This window comes from Rhipicephalus sanguineus, chromosome 2, assembly GCF_013339695.2.
Source record: "Rhipicephalus sanguineus isolate Rsan-2018 chromosome 2, BIME_Rsan_1.4, whole genome shotgun sequence".
NCBI classification, from domain to species: domain Eukaryota; kingdom Metazoa; phylum Arthropoda; class Arachnida; order Ixodida; family Ixodidae; genus Rhipicephalus; species Rhipicephalus sanguineus.
The window spans coordinates 179124985-179137282 of record NC_051177.1 but is presented as its reverse complement, the minus strand read 5'-3'; positions in this window follow the sequence as shown (position 1 = coordinate 179137282).

Here is a 12298-nt window from a genome sequence, read left to right as displayed (position 1 = left end):
GGCTTGTGTGCCAGAAGCTTGGCTATGTACTACCAATATTACCAATATATTCTTTAATCCCGTGAAATGATAAGCTGTAGGACTAGCGTGGTAGGTGTTCACTTGTTGGAACACTGTGCTAATGAAGACAGCTATAAGCAGCTATTGTACCTCCTTAATACGGGTACTTCAAAACTAATGCTTTCATTTCTAATACAAAATTGTAAAGAAAACATAAAAAAATTAAGGCAGTTTCGCAGTAATGGTGCCAAGCCTGAAGGAAGTGCGGAGCTGCTCGGCCTTCTTTATTTTCTCTTTATTTTCTCTTTCTTTCTCGATCTCTTTTTCATTATTTCTGTCTTTAAATTTATGTCTCTTTCTTTGATTCGCTCTTTGCCCTTCTTTCTATTTCTCTTTTTCTTCGATTTCTATCTATATATTTCTCTCTCTTTCTTTCTATGTTATACTTATTTGGCCCCCTCCTCCTATCCTCCTCCTCAACATCACTTCCCATTGCCAAAATTGGGATTAGAAAAGGGGGGGGGGGAGAGGCTATGTTTTTTCTTAACATTAGGAAAGCGCCAAAATGTGAGATATAAAAACCAGAGACATTTTGTTGCACACGAGAATATTCGATATACCATGATAATTGAGTCTGCAGACGAGTTAATTTACAAGACTAAAGCGGATTTCTAAAAAAAAGAAAAAAACTTCCAAGTCTTCTCATTCTCTTTCCAGCGTATTTAGGGAGCAAAGGCAATGATACACGAACTTTTGGCGTTTGAAAATGTCCTATAGATTAAGTACCCGGCCTTTTGACAAAAACAATGACAGTGGGATTTGCAGGGGCGGTAGTTATTTGCCAGAAAGATTAGTTCTCGCCATATTCCTGATGTGCTAAATGGTATGTGACTGAATATGGCCGCAACAAAAATTTTCATTGCCGAATAAAGCATGTGAAGTTCAAAGAAACACAGTTTTCCCCTTCAAGTTCAAGAGTTAGTTTAGTTTTTGGAGTCATTTATTCCCCAGAAGTTCACATTTCTGCCAAGGTATCTATGTAAAGTGGTGCACTGAACGAGCCGGTGTAGGTTCATATGAAGATATAGCCTGAAGAAAACTGGACACAGAGATCAAGATACGGGTCAGGCACTGCCCCCTGTCTTCTTATACAGAGTGCACCAAATATCACGTAGCACGATTAAAAAAAGAGGTACGTCGATACGCCAGGCACACCTAGGGCATATTGTTCCCAGTATACTGTGAACGCTACTCTTAAGTTTTTCGTTAATGTGAATTAGTTAATAATTCCAAATTATGTTTTTCTAACTCAGCAAATACTCAGTTAACCACTAAAATGTCAATGAGACCTAACTGCGCTATTTTCAACAGGGTGCTTATTGCGGGCTCGCTTTTTTGGTTAATAAAGAAAGCCTGCGCAATCTGAAAAATAACACATGACCAGACTGCAGCGCGCACCAGGAAGCAGCACCCTCAAAGAAAATCACTGTGAGGTAGCAAGTCAAGGCTACGCTCCCAGCTTTTGCAAGTGGGAGCATAGTCAGGTGTTATTTTTTATATTTCGCGTGCTTTCTTTATCAACGGATGAAAATGAGCACATAATTAGTACGCTGCTGAAAATAGCGCAGTGATATGTTATTTGAGCATACCTACATACGCCTCATTGATATTTTAATCATTTGGTGACTACTTGTCATGTAAGAAAGATATTTAGCAATAATTAAACCAACCTCATTAACGAAAAAGTTAGTAGCGGCTGCTACATCATACTGGAAACAAGATGCTCTAGGTGTGCTTCGCGTAACGACGGTTCTCTTGTTTTAAACCTTGCTCCGTGATATTTGGGACACCCTGTATATATGTGTATTTTATTTTTCATTAATCTAGGAAATAAAGGCAGATAAGCCGTAAAAGTACTGCTTCAAATTCTAAAAGCCAGGCAGAGAATCGAACAGGTTCAGTTGGCGTATTGTTTAGACATATTGGAGGAAGGATCACACAAAAAGTCCATACGAAACACAAACCATCGACGTTAGAAATAAAAGCGCTTCCATTTACTCCGCAATTGTATAGTGCGTCAGCGCATTTCGTCTTTCGCATTCCGCGCCTGCAGACTGACTCACTTACCAGTACACCGCAGAGGCACATTCAATAAGGCTCGATTTCCTAACGCTTGCTCGGAGCGTTCACCGATACTCGAGCGTCACCATGGCAACCAAGACGAACCCCTCGCAATAGGAGCGACCGCCTTCAATGTCGTCTTGACCGGCCACCAGCTCTCGAATGGTCGCGTGAAAGGATTCGCACGCAAAGAGAAAGAGTGGAGCGCAATTCATTGGGAATGAACGGCGCCGGAAAACATTGTGGCAAATGCCTTAGGCAATAGGAGCCTGCGTAAGGCGCGTAAGATTAGAAGGTTTCAAGTTGCCAAACTGGCGCTCACAAAAGCTTTGAACGCCTCTAGCGCATGCTGCTAGCTCCACGCATTCTCAACGCATCCGACCTCAATACCGCGTATTTCGCAACATTTTCGCTGTACTAATCGCGCACTTGCTTGACACTTTTTATTGCTACCGTTCTTTTGTATTTCTACTTCGCGGTTTTCAAACAGCACTGCTATGAGTTCCCGTAAAATCGGTTATTATGGAAATACTTCCAGCAAGACTACTCGAAACAAATATCGCTTAGGAAAGTGACATTGAGATTTACGCCATTTCTCTTTGTGGGTTGCGGCCAGCTGTTTCGTTCCTGCGGTATTTGATTTTCACAACTCTGTCGCGTCCGTTGACTGTAAAAGGAACCCGATATTCTGTGAAGTAAATACGCTCACATAGATCCGTTGTACAGACTAAAAACAGGCGACATCTGATAAGGCGATTCTTTATCAGAATATTAGTTTATCGAATAAACTAAATGGACTAGTTTCTTCTGTTTAGATAGACACGCATAAATGCTGAAGTACATAACTGCCGTTAATGCAACAGTCGTGGTCCTGTTGTCCATCTATTAATGCATGCGCCGTTCTCCCAAGGAGGGCTAGAGTGCTCCCAGAGACGTGGGGTGTGTTAGCCTGCAAAAATAAATAGCACCAAAACCAATAGGCCCTATTGGTAATTTACATTTAGCATAACTGATTCCCATATTCTTCTTTCTACCAAAGTTTATAAGGGCAGTACTTGTCGTGCCTTCCTCTGTATATTGCACCCAATTAATGTGATGGGGTATGGCGTCCATTGTCGACGATCAATTAAAATCGGCAAACAGAAGCAAGCGACTTCCATCTCACCATAATTATGCCATGTCGTAAAAAATTAAAAGAACGAGTTGGAACTTTAGGTTGGCATGCCGAGTATGTGAGTAAGCGTCGTTTTATTGGCTCCGAATACGTTCGTATAGCAAATAATTTTGCTCCATAGCAGATTTAAACCAGAGAGCAGTTTACAATGGTAAAGTTATCTCTCTGTATATTTACCGCCGAAGAAACTGAGTTCCGTTAAAGAAAAGAAATAACAAAAATTCTATACGTAGGAACATACATATGAGTTTACACTCCCCATTTGACAGTCGGTATTATACTGATTAACGGTTGTTGAGCGCACATAACGTTGAACAGTGCTTGGGGAATCGTACAAAGAACTCGACGACGTAGTATCTGCATGCCGCTGACATAACTTGGCTAAGTGAATGAACAGAAAAGAATGAGTAAAGAGGGCACGGGGAAGAATACACAAAACTGCGATCTTCCCTGGAGAGGAGATAATAGTCCACAACAAGCAGTTTGCTTGAAAGACAAGAACAGGAGCAAAGCAACGGAAGCTATAAAAAATGTGGTGGCAGCAGCAACGGAAGCGCGTGTGGGTGGAATAATGATGGATGTCTTGCGCGTTAGAGTTTATGAGCTCCGATGTTCTGGTAAGTTGTGCTTAAAGTAGGGTTAGTATAAAAGTGTTTAGCCTTTTCCTTTACTGCTCGCAGATCAAAGGATCGAGCGCCGAGTATAAGCAATACTCGTATGTAAGTAGAATTATTGGGGGCGTAACATCAAAAAATAAAAAATAATAATACCACCTGCGCTTGAAGGTGCGCCTGAAGGACGAAGTGCTGAGGCTGATAGCAAGTTTAAGTATTACGCAGAAGCTTCTGTAGCATGGCTCTGGCTGCTGTGCATGCTCTCTGTGCTGCTCAGCACATAGAGGTGGCCCACGCGCCTTATCTCTGCGTTAATGTAGGACGGATGCGAATTTTTGCGAGCCGAGATCGCTAGAAACTTCGGTGGTGCCACATTCCTGTGCGACCTAGTGTTGTAATTGTGCAAAGCTAAGATTTGGAAGCGCTTTGAAGCGAGATGCGAAGCACGATCCATTTTGCTCACGGCTGTTCTCGCTCTTAATCCTGCCAGCACTGCGATAGCCAGTGTACGCGGCCATCTGCTTAGATGGTTTCTTGCTATCATGCTTGCTACGGGTTATCATGCTTGTTATTGAATCATAAACAAACCGTTTAGTGCAACTTCTAGTACCTATGAAACTGCGGATCTTTTAGTGTCAAACTGCGTTGGTTCTTGTCGCACAAATATTGCAATTTGTTTCCTGCCAGCTATTTTATGAACACTGCTGCACCCAGACAGAGCGCCAAATGTGTACTAAAGTTCTGAACTCACGGTCCAGTATTGCGATATCGTTATATATTGCGTGGAGGCTTCTCATAAGGTAGGTGAAACTCTGAGCATGTGCAAATATTTGTGCCATACTTAAGAAATACTTTTTTGTAATACAAAGAAACCAATCTGATTGCGGAAATTTAATGACTCGATATCTCAATAGCAGCAATTTTTAGCGTACAATTCCTAAAAGTGATGTAGCAACAATTGCAGTACCACTGGTGCTTTAGCAAGCCCTACTTCTTGATTTTCTCTTTTATAGCAAGAAAAGTTGGGAAGGCGTTCAGAAAACAAGAATTCATGCAGACGTATTTCTTTGCAGTAGATATTACGAACCGTTCCTGAAGTGTTCCTACCAGAACGATGCGTTTCTCTGAAAGATATGAATAATAGAAAAAAATGTTCATCGCCCTGTATGACTGTCATTTTGCGAGCGTGCGTGTACGTAAACATGCGGCGCACTCAAGCCATGCAATACCTTCAAGAAGCAAAACGGGTAATGAATCACCACCGAACAAACATTTATCTTTCCCCATTCCTGACCGAGCACGGTGAACTGCATTTACACGTGTTAAGGCTGTTCGCTCGAGCAGGCCACTAATCTTGCCATGCACCGCTGTCTCGACTGCCCCGCAAAGTTAAAGAAGTGTTGCCGATAAGAGTGAGACCGGAACAAAACGAACGCAGTGCGGCCCCAGAAGTGCCGGCCCTTGGCGTAGCCTCGGCAATCGATATTTTCAGCTCCGTTGAAAATCGTACCAGGTGTAAAGAGGAAAAAGAATGAATACGTTATAACGTTTATGTAGGCCGCCCTTAGGTAGGCCCTAGCCATTGTGAAATCAGAAAACCGTCATTGCGCGGACGTTGTACTTAAGCTGCATCAAAATTGGGACCCACTCGGACAGTTATGTACAGTACGGTCCATTGTTAAAGGGAACACTTGAATGAGCCCCTTTCATTTTGCTGGCCCCCTCGTTCCAAGTGGATGTGGAAACGTTGTTCGTGCACGGTACTGGTCTTTCAAATGGAGTCGGAACTGTGAACCACCATTAGTCTTACGCAAATCTTAGTCACTGTGCTGTTGCAGGAGAGCGATATCCTGACATGCTTGAACTCATCTGTTCCCTTTAACAGTTGTGGGGATTGAGGCTTGCCCGTCGCCATTGCGCGGGTTTTTCGCCTATTTCTGCCATCCTCATGTCCGATCATGTCGCTCCCCTCCTCCGCCGTCCTACGGCGCTGGGCGAGCGGGGGTGACGTTAACCCCCTCACCCCGGCGCCGGATCGCGACGGTGGCGCCACGTTCGAGTCTCGCGTGCTCGCGTCTCGCGAGACGTTGCGCGCGGCGGGGGAGTCAGACTCTCTCTGGACCTCGTAGGGTAAGCACGTATTTTCTTTCCCGTCCGTCGGCTCCTTTGTTTGGGCTCGCTCGGACGGACTTCGCTAACGGTGCCTTGCGCCAGCGGCGAGCGCTTACCTTACGTTGTCCTTTCCGAACGCTAGGCCGAAGAGCGGTGCGGTGCATTCGTGCGTGGTCCTACTACGCCGAAACCGTACCTATCGAAGCCAACGCGAGCGGAGTTTGCCCTTGTTCGAGCGATTGGGCCCTGTTTTGGTCGCTGATCGTGAGAGCACGCAGCATAGTGGCGAGGGAACGTTTCTCTCAGCGGCGTGTCGCCGTGAGCCCTTTTGCCCGCGGAGACGTGCTAGCGGCACCCTTTGTGTTGTACTTTCGCCCGTGGCGTGGTTAAGCCTGTTTTGCTTCTCCCGCCGCCTTTGGGAGCGGGCGTTGTACTGCGTTTTGTGAGGTTGCCGCAGGCAATAAAGTGTTGCGGATTTCGAGTGCAGTACTGTGTACTTGCCGCGTTACGCTCGGCGCCTTGTTTGCGCTCGAACGTGCGTGTGCAGCGGTGCGCTAGTTCACGCGAGGCGACGGCAGACGCGGCCCGGTGGCTCGCTAAGTCCGAACCCACGCTAGTGGCCGTACTCCTATGAGGTACGTGCACACTACACTGGCGCCCAACGCGGTATCAAAAGCTCATTAAGCTTTTGACTGCTCTTAGCGAGTCAGTACGCCTGTGCGTCTCGGGCTCGCCGCAACATGTCTGCTTCGCGGGATTTTTGTCCGTTGACTTTTCTGGCGGACGCCGCGTTGCACGAGAATGAGGCCAGTGCCTCTGTCGAGGGGCACCTTTGTGCACCCATACTTGTCGCAACCCCCTGTGGGGACGACACAAAGCGCCTGCCAGCTCCCTTTGGAGATGGTGCGTCGTTGCGGACTGGGCCCTTTGCCCTACCCGAACGGTGCGCTCAGGCGCCTTCGACTGCTGCAGTACCCTTCGAAATGCGTGGCAGTTCGACGGCACAGCGCTTTCAGTCGGTTCCCTGTGGAATTGACGGGGCGCAGGCTCTGGCCCGTGCCGACTTTTGCCCGCCGTCAGCCGTGCAACCGACAGTTCGACCGCACGCTGAGCAGGCGCCTGTATTGTCGACGGTAGCCGCCCCAAGTGGCAATTGTGTTCGACAGCAGGCAAATCCCTCTAGGAGCCTCTTTTGCTCTGGGAATGGCGCGCAGGGCGGTGGTCCTTTTGAAACCGCACCACTGATCGAGCTGGGAGACTGTTCACCTTCGCTCGACCGCGCCGCTAACGCACCAACGGCTTCCTGTGAAGCAGGTGCGACGCAGACGCTGCTGCAAAACGCCGTCGAGATGATCCAAGCGCTCTCGGGAGCTGTCCAAACGCTTTCGGCCGTTCCGAAACGCGCCCACCCCGCTGTTACGTTGCCTGTGCCAACATACAGCGGATACGGGGATTTGCTCAGCGCCCGAGACTACCAGACTCTCTGTCACGTTATCAGAGAGCAATGGGTTTGGACGATCAGGAGGTGCTCGGGCGCGTCGTCCCGGCTGCACTGACTGATACGGCGGAGAGGTGGTATCGGCTTCTTGGTTACCGAGCAGCAACCCTCGAGGAGTTCCGCGCGGCCTTTCTGCGCGAATTCCTTCCCGCTGACTACGAGAGTAGGATGCGGCGAGAGCTCGAGCTCCGTACACAAGCTCCTGATGAGTCGCTTCAGGAGTACGTACGCGCGATGGATGACCTTTTTTCTATCGCTGAGCCCAGGGCCTCGAACGAGGAACGCGTCGAACGGGTGATTCGGCAGGCACATCCGACCTTTTCTGCGTACCTGCGCGGCGGTTGCTTCCGCGATTTGGAGGAGCTGGCCGCCGAGGCAAAGCGCATTCAAGGCGACCTTCTCGCCGCGCGTGCCTATCGCCCGCCGCCACCAGCCAGCGAGGCCCTTGAGCCGCGCTGCGCATGGCGAGGGGCCGTGCCCCAACAGCAGCCCCACGGCGCTGCCTTTGCGGCTGCCAGTGGCTGCGCGTGGGAGTTGAGCGCTCGCGCTCTTGATCCCTACACGCACGAAAGGCGGGCAGCCTGTGCTGCACCACCTGAAACCCACACGAAGGGACGCCATCCGACGCAACGCAGTGTGGGTGACGCTCGTCGATACGTATCCTGTGATAACGTGGCGAGCCGATCACAGCAGCTCGAGGCTGCTCCGTCTCGTGATAGAGACCGAGATGGAGTGCACTGTTTTCGCTGCCGTGAAAGAGGGCACATAGCAAGGGAGTGCACCGGATCTAGGCCTCCTGTGAGGCAGCGAAACGGACTTGCGGGTCGTTCGTGAAGGCACGGGCGACCCAACCTTTGCTTATCCCCTCTGCGTACAGGGCAAGCAGTCTTGCTGGTACGCACGCGCCGTTCATTCCGGTCATTATTGCCGGCCGTGAATTTTCGGCGTTGCTGGACACGGGCGCTAGCGCTTCGTTGTTTGGCGAACAGGTATTGCCCTACTTGCAGAAGCATTCGGTGCGCTTGCGGGACTGCCGAACGACATTCACTCTTGCGACAGGCGTGGCCCATTCGGCTGGCGCCGCAAGGTTGACTGTCAGATGGGGAGATCGAATGAGACGCGCGCGTTTTGTTCATCTCCCAGGGCTCAATGTTCCTGTGATTCTCGGTCGGGACTTTCTTTTGAAGACCGGGATCGTTGTGGACATTGCGAATGGCGGCTGTCGTGATGGGCCCTTTTCCCAACTCAAGCCGTTCATCAGCCCTCCGGCGCTTACTGTTGCCTTTGCTGCAGAAACGTCGGAACCGTGCCACGCGGAGAGTTCGGGGTCATACCCCTGCTCAACGCATTCCTCCTCTCACAGTCCCCTCTGGGAACGAGAGGGCCGGCACGAACCGTGTCGCGCGCAAACTTCGGGGTCATACTCCGGCAGTACGCGCTCGTCGGCTCGAAACTCCCTTTTGGATCGACCGACACGACACGAAGAGGCGCCACATCCTTTGATCGCCTGTGCGACTCATTTGGATGATACACAGAAGGCTCGTCTGTCGGCACTTTTACGGCAGTACGACGAGCTCCTCACCGATCAACCGGGCTGTACCGATTTTGTCAGCCACGTGATCGAAACTGGCGACGCGCTTCCTTTGAAGTGTAACCCCAGGCCCGTCAGTCTCGCCAAAAGGCAGATTATCGACGGCTTGCTAGACGACATGCTATCGGCAGGCATTATTCGCCGTTCGTCTAGCTCCTGGGCGTCTCCAATTGTGTTGGTGCCTAAGAAAGACGGCAGTCATCGCCTGTGCGTCGACTATCGCCGTCTGAATGGAGTGACTCGTAAGGATGCCTATCCGCTCCCTACGATAAGCTCCATCGTAGGAAACCTGGGCGATGCACGGTACTTTACCACGCTTGACGCCTCGAAAGGTTACCTACAGGTCCGGATGGGTGAGCGTGACCAGTGCAAAACTGCTTTCACGTCCCACAGAGGGTTGTTCGAGTTCACTCGTATGCCCTTTTGTCTTTGCAATGCTCCTGCGACGTTTCAAAGACTCATGGACCGCGTCCTCGGGGAAGCAAAGTGGTCATACTGCTTGTGCTACCTCGACGACATCGTGATTTATTCACGAACCTTCGAAGAGCACTTGGCCCATGTTGCCGATGTGCTCGAGAGGGTACGGGCTGCCGGGATGACGTTAAATCCCGCGAAAGCCCAATTAGCGCAGACCCGTATTCAGTTACTCGGGTTTACGCTGGGCGAAGGCTCCATTGAGCCGGATCGGGAGAAACTTCGAGCAATCCTCGATTTCCCCGTGCCCAAGGACGTACGTGGCCTTCGCCGCTTTTTGGGAATGGTTAATTTTTACCGTTCCTTCATTCCGTCCTGTGCCGGACTGCAGGCGCCCTTGACCAAGCTCTTGGGTAAGTCTGCAGTTTGTCAATGGGGACCTGAGCAGCAAGAGGCGTTTTGCCGACTGTCTAGCGCCATTGCGGAGACAGCGCAGCTCAGACTCCCCGACCTGACCAGACCGTTCGTTGTTCAGACTGATGCGAGCGATCTGGGATTAGGAGCCGTTCTCCTACAGGAATACGATGGCGTGTTGCAGCCATTGGCCTTTGCCAGCCGCTCCTTGGTACCCGCGGAGAAAAAATTATTCCGTTACCGAAAAGGAGTGCCTCGCCATCGTGTTTGCACTGCGGAAATTTGACGTCTACCTTGATGGGACGAAATTCGTGGCGCAAACGGATCACAGTGCGCTCAGCTGGCTGATGCGGCTCCGTGAGCCTGCGGGCAGGCTGGCGCGCTGGGCTCTCCTGATACAGCACTATGACTTTGCAGTGCAGTATCGAAAGGGGAGCACCAACGTGGTAGCTGACGCGCTATCTCGTGCCCCATTGTCTGCCGAGAACCTTGATTCCGGTGCGACAGCCGCTAGCGGTGCCTTTGCACATGCAAGCGGTGGGGGCGAAACAGCGGCTTCGCCGCCGTTCGGCGAAAGGGGCGAGACCGCATTCGGACGAACCCTGGCTGCTATCCAGGCAAACAGCGCACCGCGAAGCCGGCAGCGGGTGAGCTCTCCAAAGGCCACGATGCCGAGAGCGAACCCGTGACGCCGACGCAAGCGGCGGTTGCTGCGGTCCTGAGTGGGCGCGATACCAAGTTCCCCTTTGGGAGAATGGGAATCGCTTTCAGCAGACAAGAGCTACTGAAGGCTCAGCAAAGTGATTCGTTTTGTCGCGAAATTTGCGACGGTCTCAGGGAGACGGAGCGCCGTTACGCTGCTTGCCCTGCAGCGGGCGCGGAAGGGGGGCTGGAACCAGCGTGTGTCGCTGAGTCCCCCGCGGATTCATATTTGCTGGACCATGACGGGCTCCTGCTGAAATACGCAGCCACCGATGACGAGTCCATTGATCCGTTTAAGGTGGTTATGCCCAAAAGTCTGAGAGTCGCCCTGTTGCGATCCTCTCACGACGAACCCATGGCCGGTCACCTGAGTGGCTCCAAAGTTTTCGCAAAACTGAGCAAGACGGTGACCTGGCCCGGCATGAAGCGTGACGTTTATCGCTATTGCCGTTCCTGCCACGTCTGTCAAACGGTGAAGTCTAGGGGTGGCAAGCCACCTGGTCTGATGAAACCGATTGTCAGTGAGCGTCTGTGGCAAGTGGCCACCTGCGGTCTAATGGGACCTTTTCCCAGAAGTAAGCAGGGGTTCATCCACCTCATGGTAGTCGTGGATCACTTTTCGAAGTGGATGGAATTGTTCCCTCTTCGGAAGGTGACAGCGCGAGCGGTGCTCGAGAAGCTGCAGGAAGTGTTTTGCCGGTTCGGCTTTCCGGAAAGGCTAATCACTGACAACGCTTCGTATTTCACCGCTCGGGTGTTTGGTGTCGCGTGCCGTTCCCTTGGAATTGATCACTGCTCCACTTCATCCTACCATACCCAGTCCAATTTGACGGAGCGCGTCAATCGTACGCTCAAACCAATGTTGGCGGCCTTTGCCGAAAGTCAAAGGGACTGGGCAGACCATTTGAGCGAGCTCGCGTTCGCCATTCGAACATCCGAGAGTCGCTCGACTGGTTTCTCGCCCGCCTTCTTAAATTTTGGAAGGGAGTTGGCAAATCCGGTGACCAGTGTCATTCAATGCCAGCTCGGGGACGAGGAGACGCAGCCCGACTGTTCGGCTTACGCGTCACAGCTTCGGGACCGGCTTTGTCGAGCTTTCTGTAAAGCAACGCAAAGTTTGGCGTCGTCTAGGGCTCAGCAGAAGGCCCAATATGACCGCAAGCATCGCAACCTAGCATTTGAGGTGGGCGATCTTGTCCTGAAGAGCAACCACGCCCTTAGCGACGCGAGTAAGGGGTTCTCAGCCTCGCTCGCTCCTAAGTGGCTTGGTCCGTACCGAGTGGAGAAAGCTTGGACTCCGCTCGCGTACTTGCTGAAAGATCCCAATTCGGCAAAAACTCAGCCGTGCCCATATCGCAGACCTGAAAGCCTTTGCATCACGGTCTGACGAGCTCGCGCCAGCGCCCTGTGGCACTTCGCGCAAGCAACGGGGCACACCCGGTGCGGCGGACCGCATTCGGACCACGCATCGGTATAATCTGAGGAAGCGGTCACCTTTGTTATTTCGCGCCGGACGGCGGACTCTGTTTTCCGCAACCGAAGGCCCTGAGTTACTTTCTAGCCTCAGTATGCTAGCTTCCCTTACGGCCAGTGCTCGTAAAGAAGTCGGCCCGCCCAATTTGCTGCTAGTGTTTTCTGTTTTTATTTGAATACTCATG